Raw genomic sequence first — 6,218 nt, 5'->3', positions numbered from 1 at the left:
CTGCTTGTGATGCAGACTCTCTTAAAAGAGAGACACTAAAATTCCTTTCCCCACCTTTTGGGTCATCTATTTAGGTTGTAAGTGCTGCAGAGTCCTGGTTCTGCCTTGGGGGATGGGGACTCTACTATAATAAAATACATGAACCGAGTAATATTCCAAAAATATTCTCTTGGGCCAGGGATGTCAAAGATATGGCCTGTAGACTGAATCTGGTTCATGGAATCGTATCATCTGACACATACGGCTCCTGGAGGGACCATGAATTTGAGGGTGGGTCCCTGCTGCATTCCCATGTACAGAGTCCCACTGGCAATGAATTTCGGCAACAGAGGGGCAAGTGATGACTTTATTGCTCCCCACAGCTCCCTGTCACCACTTGCCCTGCTGCCACAGGTAGGCTGGATCTGGCCGGTGGCGATTCCCATGACCCAGATCTGGCCCAGGATGCCCAGGGAGTTTGACACACCTATCCTAGACCAATAAGTACAGATGAGATACCAGCCTAAATCTTGTATCTGCTACTTTAAAGCAAATAAGTCAATGGGAATTTTGACCGAGCTGAGACAAGATCCAGCTCAGAGATAGTCTGTTGTCCTGCAGTGTCTTATACCTCAGTACAAAGATCCCTTTGTTACAGTAGACTGGAGATCTTTGCCTCTTTTGGGTCTAATCCTGTAGCAAAGTGAATATCCCTGGCTCCCACGGACCTCGCAAAGGAGCTGAAGGCACTAAATCATTGCAGATTGCTCCCTTTGAGTACAGCAAAGCAATGTAGTGAGATATTCACCGTCAATGGACTGCATTGGAGAACTACTCATTTGGTCCAATAGAAGATATCACATCTACTCAAAGAACCTTACCTGCCTGTGCTGGAGAACACATTTTTACTACTTACCTAGTAGCATTTCTTTGATTCTCCAATATTAATATTTAAGGGTTACATTCTGGCTTTTTATTCACAGAAGAGTGCCTCTTTCTTGGAATAATCCCATAAATTTCAGAAGGATTTGCCATGAAGCATGGAACAATTCACCATGAGAAAGGTTGGCAGAATCAAGATGAATTAATTACTCTAACGTTACCCAAATTTTCAGTACTGGCATGACGAGGTTCCCAGCCTGGCTCCGACCTCCTCACCCTTGCTTCTGGAGTCTCTGGGTCCTTCCCCCAACAGTTCTCATCTGGCACAACCTGATGTTATGATTTTGTAGGGAGACCACCCCCAGGAGGTAGATGTGGGTTGTGGGGTAGGTCCTTGGCTGAACCTAGGCCCTTCCTGGCCTCAGCTCACTTTTAATCTGGCTGCGTCCTACTGCACCAGGACCCCAGGTCCTCAGGCTCTAGCCCCTCACAGGCTCTGGGCCACTAGGCTCCTAAGCAAGTCCACAAAAGCAATGCTCCCCAGTCTTTGCTGTCAGATATGCAGTCCTCTGACACACCACGCTTTTGCCTCTGGACATATCTAGACTTCTGCCTGTATTCAACACCCAAGGGCTCTGGGCCCAAGGAGTGCTCTGAGCTAAGTGCCTCTGCTGCAGCCTAGTGGTCTCCAATCTGCCCTTTACAGTCACTATGGTCCACATGCAAGTCAAAAATACAAGCATCTGCTCCCAAACATAAGGCTTGCCAAACACAAGCTCACCTGTCAGGATTAACCTCATCCCACAGTACCACAAATGCAAAAGGTTCAAAGTACTTATCTTAGGGCACTTGCAGCACAGGGCTGGCTCTGTCCTCCTATGGCAGACAGTCCCTTTCACTAGGCAGCATGGACTGGCTTCTCCCTAGAACACCACCTCCTGTAGCTTGTACAACCAGGCTGCCCCTTCTGGACCAAGCCTTGAGCTTTTGAGCCTCTCCCTGGGTCACATGACCCTCTACTTCTGCCCCCAAGCCATCTTATTTAATGTCCCCTTTTCCCATTTAGTCTGTTCAAGGGGCTGGGCTGACCAGTGGGCCCTAGGCTTCCCCTCCTCAGTATGGGGTAGGGGGCCTGTTGCCTTTTGTTAATCGGTAACAGATGTAGAGAGTTGATCTTAGACAATAAGTTAAGGTGTTTTTTAATGCTTTCCTGTAAGAATCAATTAGTTGGATATTATACTCTCTCAACAGTAAGCTAGTAATAATATGCTCTGAAAATGCACTTGTAATGTGCCTTTTGAATTGCATTTGTCCACAAGTGCCAAGGTATTGGCCATGCTCTTTGTAAAATTGATCTCCGTTATTAAAGAGTCCAATATTCTCCAATGGATCTTTTGTGTCAGGACAAAGAATTCATTTTCTTCATTGCGGGACACTTTATTTTAGTTAAAAATGGTTTGTTTTCATGATGAGGCATATTTTTGCCAGGCACTTATCATAAAGGAGTACTGCATGAGCACCACAGCTTGTATCCAGATAGTGGCACTGATGGATTTTTTTTGCCTATTGTATCATAAGGGTCTGCCAGTAAAGAAAGAGGAGAATAAAGTTTGAATACCATAGGTCCAATTCATTGTTGCTCTGCACTTTGGGGGTCATTGATTTCTCTGGTTCAAAGATGGTGTAAAATTATAATGAATAAAAGTGGCAATTTTGTGCTAGTGTAAATAATGACAAGAAGCATAAAGCAAGGATAAATCAGACTCTGTCAGTAGAGCATGGATCACAGTGATTTCTGCCACTGCCCCCTCACCCAGTTATCAGTGAAAACAAGAAATATTTGCCCACAACAAAGAAAAACATGCACAAGTATCGAGAGATAAATCTGTATTCTTACCAACTTTATTTCCAAGGGATACTGAATCTAATTTTGCATTTCAAAAGGTTACAACAGCATTGACCTTATATTCTGTAAAAGGAATGACAAAAGTTGACAGTATGACATGCTACTGCCAAAAAAAACATTCAAACTATATAATTAACCATTACAAAATCATGTTAGCAATGTGTAATACTTCTAATGGAATAGCTAGCCACCTTGAGATTCAAATGGGCTTTCACTGAATCAAGTAATAGAAATGACTAGCCTTTTATAATGACTAGTGTAAGTAGAGAAACCCGTAGCATCATTTGCAATAGAAATGAATGCAATATATTAGCTCAGTGAGAAGGGTTAGGCTTAATATTTTTCAAAGAAAAATATGCACATTTGCTTGCCCTTCGGCCTGTATTGTGAACAGATGTTCATCAAAAGCTAACTTGAAGAGGTTGGAATCCATTAGAAGATGAACTTCCAGAATAAGCTATTCGAATGTGAAAATAAATGGTTGTCAGAATAAATAAAGGACTAGACATATTAATTGGGAGATTCCACTGGGGGGCCTAATAGGCAGAAGAAAGCTTTCTACTCCAGCCTAGAATCATGTAATTTGCTTGTTACACATACAGAGCTAGAGGCTGGCATTGATTCTACAGTGTGGCAGCAGTGACGGAGCAATCTTCAAAGGCACACAAAGGCAGTAGGAGTTATGTGCCTAGCCAGCTTTGCAAACCTACCTTAACTGCTGTAGCCAATGAAATGGGACTATGGACATGCCAGGAGGGAATCTGGACTGTGCAACAGGCAGGGTGTCAATTGCCAGCAGGCCCTTCCCAATAACAATGCATGAATTCAAACATATGCATTGTTCTGTGGGCAGTGGGTTGCATCTTATACTTCTTTCTTATCCTTTTCACCCTTTGCTAGATATGGGTACAGATCACATCCAATAGTTCAGGTCATACTGTGAATGCAATCAGGTGCACACTGATGGCCAGTCTAACTATTGTGCCATCTAACCCTTCTCACACATGATTAGACTAGCTTAAAATGCCAGGAGCCAATGACAACCCCCCTGCATTAATGTTGCCACTGCGCCATCATTAGTCCTGCCCATGTAACAGTACCATGCAACACTTTTCCCACGTGCAGTTAGAAACGTAGATTTTTTTCCCTACTGGGTATTTTTAGCTGGAATGGGATGATTCAGTTCCAAAATATGGATTATGCAAGGGCTAGTGCAAATACAAGTGATAATTAGCCACTTAAATTTCCGTCTCTCTCTGTTGTTCATGGCACCTCATCTTTGCACCCAGAATGAAAATCACTCTGCACTTGTCATATTTTGGAAGTGGGAATGGAATTTTGGAGGATTCTTGTACTGTAAAACGAGCAAGAACTGATGAACTAGACAATCATGTAGGATGAGATCCTCAATAGATGTAAGGCAGCATAGCTCTATTGAACTCACTGGAGGTGCTCTTTGACACCAACTAACAATCTCACCCATCAGTTTAATTTATTCTTTCATGCCTGTTTTGCATTCCTAGGAGGCCAACTGAATGGTTCAGCATCAGGCTAAAGACTTCCAGTTTAACCACTACAGTCTACTGCTGGTGACTGGTGTACTGTAATCTCTCACTTTTTCCCTCTAAACTGTTGAAAAATCTGCTGCTCACTAAAGTGAGTCGAAAAACATTTGCTAGAAGCAGAACTAAAGCTAGCTACACAAGCTTACCAATGTATCTCTGCCATTACAACTCTCATGATTCTTTCACCCTGTCTAGCCAGCAAGAATGTCTTCTAAGTAGTGTCCTTTGCTCCAGATTGTTTAGCAGTGAGGAGCAAACAAAGGCCAAGAAACTAATTTTTGGTGAAAATGAGCTAGAGCTTGAACCCAGGTCTCCAATGATCCAGTAGAAAGTCTGCTGTTTACTTCAAAGGGTTTTGGATGAGGTCCCAAATGGTCTACTTGTGCTATCTAACAGCTGGTGCAGAGGGGATAACAGTGATGAATTATATACAGAACCCTGCACAATCAACTCTATATGAGGTGACAGGTTCCCCACGAAGTCACCGCCACCATGCCAAATGCTTGACAAGCCTGCCAACAGAAACTTGGTTTAAGGGTTAGGGTCATACCTAGCTCCCCAGCTTGCTGAGACATCAGCTGCTCTTGGTACCACACTAGTTAATAGATGTTTATACACATATTGCTTTAGAGTGCACACACCTCATGTTACATGGCTCTGGAACACCCAGCAGAATCTTCTTTTGTCCATAATGATTCCATTAGTGGAAGATACCTTTAGTGTGCTCTTTTCAAAACCAGGAATAGTCCCTAGACCATTATTCATGCAGCTCTTCTCCTCCTTCACCAAGAAGGGCCGGTGTAGTCCAACCTGCTCTTTAGTTATATTTATTTGTATACAAGCATGTTGTCTGAGCTGAGTTTAAAGATGTTTCTTCCAAAAGCCATCACAAACCAATGAGAATGGTCAGAGTAAGTCACCGAAACTTTGTGTATGCATGTCAAATGACAGATATTCAAAAAGCAGCTCTTTAGCTTTATACTGAATGGGATACTCCAAACTTATTTCACCAGAAATACTTTCTACTCTGTCAGCAACAGTAAACCCTATGCCACATGCAGATCCCCTTCCTTACCTGATCTTGTATCCAGAGATTTGCCTCTTTTTATTGAATAATGAATTCTGCAGTCAGTAAATTCCATGCTTTTCTCACTGACTTCAGTGAAAACTCTTCTATGACTTCACTGAGCTTATATGATAGGAAGTTGATACATGTTTTTGTCCAAAACTTTTTACCAAAAGTGTAGATTTGGGTTGACTGAAACACTTTGAAAATTTGAGTCAATTGTATCTAGTAGGAGGGGGAAAAAACCCTGGAAAAAAAATCCAAAAAGGTAGAAATATTTTGTTTTAACATTTTTTTTAAACACAAACATTCTGATTTTCCAATCCAGAATGATACCATATTTCAAAATATACTTCAGTTCGATTTAAAATACATTAAGAGGTTTTAAAAGCATAACACAAAATGGTTTTTTTTTTTGTTTTATAGAAATACAAATGTTTTGTACTTGAGTTGAACAAAATATTTTCCTTAATTTGAAACAAATTTTCTTTTCTCTTTTTTGGTTTGCAGAAAATTTTGGAAAAATAAATTCTTTGGGGGCAACCTGAAAACATTTTTTTAATTTCTTTTGAACTGAAAACTCAGTTACTTGCATGGACAAATATAATGGGAGGAGATTTGAGGGGAAAAAGCAGAGCATTTGGCCCAGAAATTCTAAGAATTCTGTTTTTCCCCATATTTTTGAAGTGCCTGGCATCCTTGGGGCAATAACAGTAAGTGGCATTATTTCTTAGCTACATGGAGGGGGGAATAGTTACATTATAAAACCACCCTGCCATTCATCACAAAGAAATACATTCTGCTCAAGTCTAGAGGTTTA

Source organism: Alligator sinensis, unplaced genomic scaffold (assembly GCF_000455745.1).
Source record: "Alligator sinensis unplaced genomic scaffold, ASM45574v1 scaffold511_1, whole genome shotgun sequence".
Lineage (NCBI taxonomy): Eukaryota > Metazoa > Chordata > Crocodylia > Alligatoridae > Alligator > Alligator sinensis.
The sequence above is the reverse complement of the archived record's forward strand: the minus strand, read 5'-3'. Positions refer to the sequence as shown.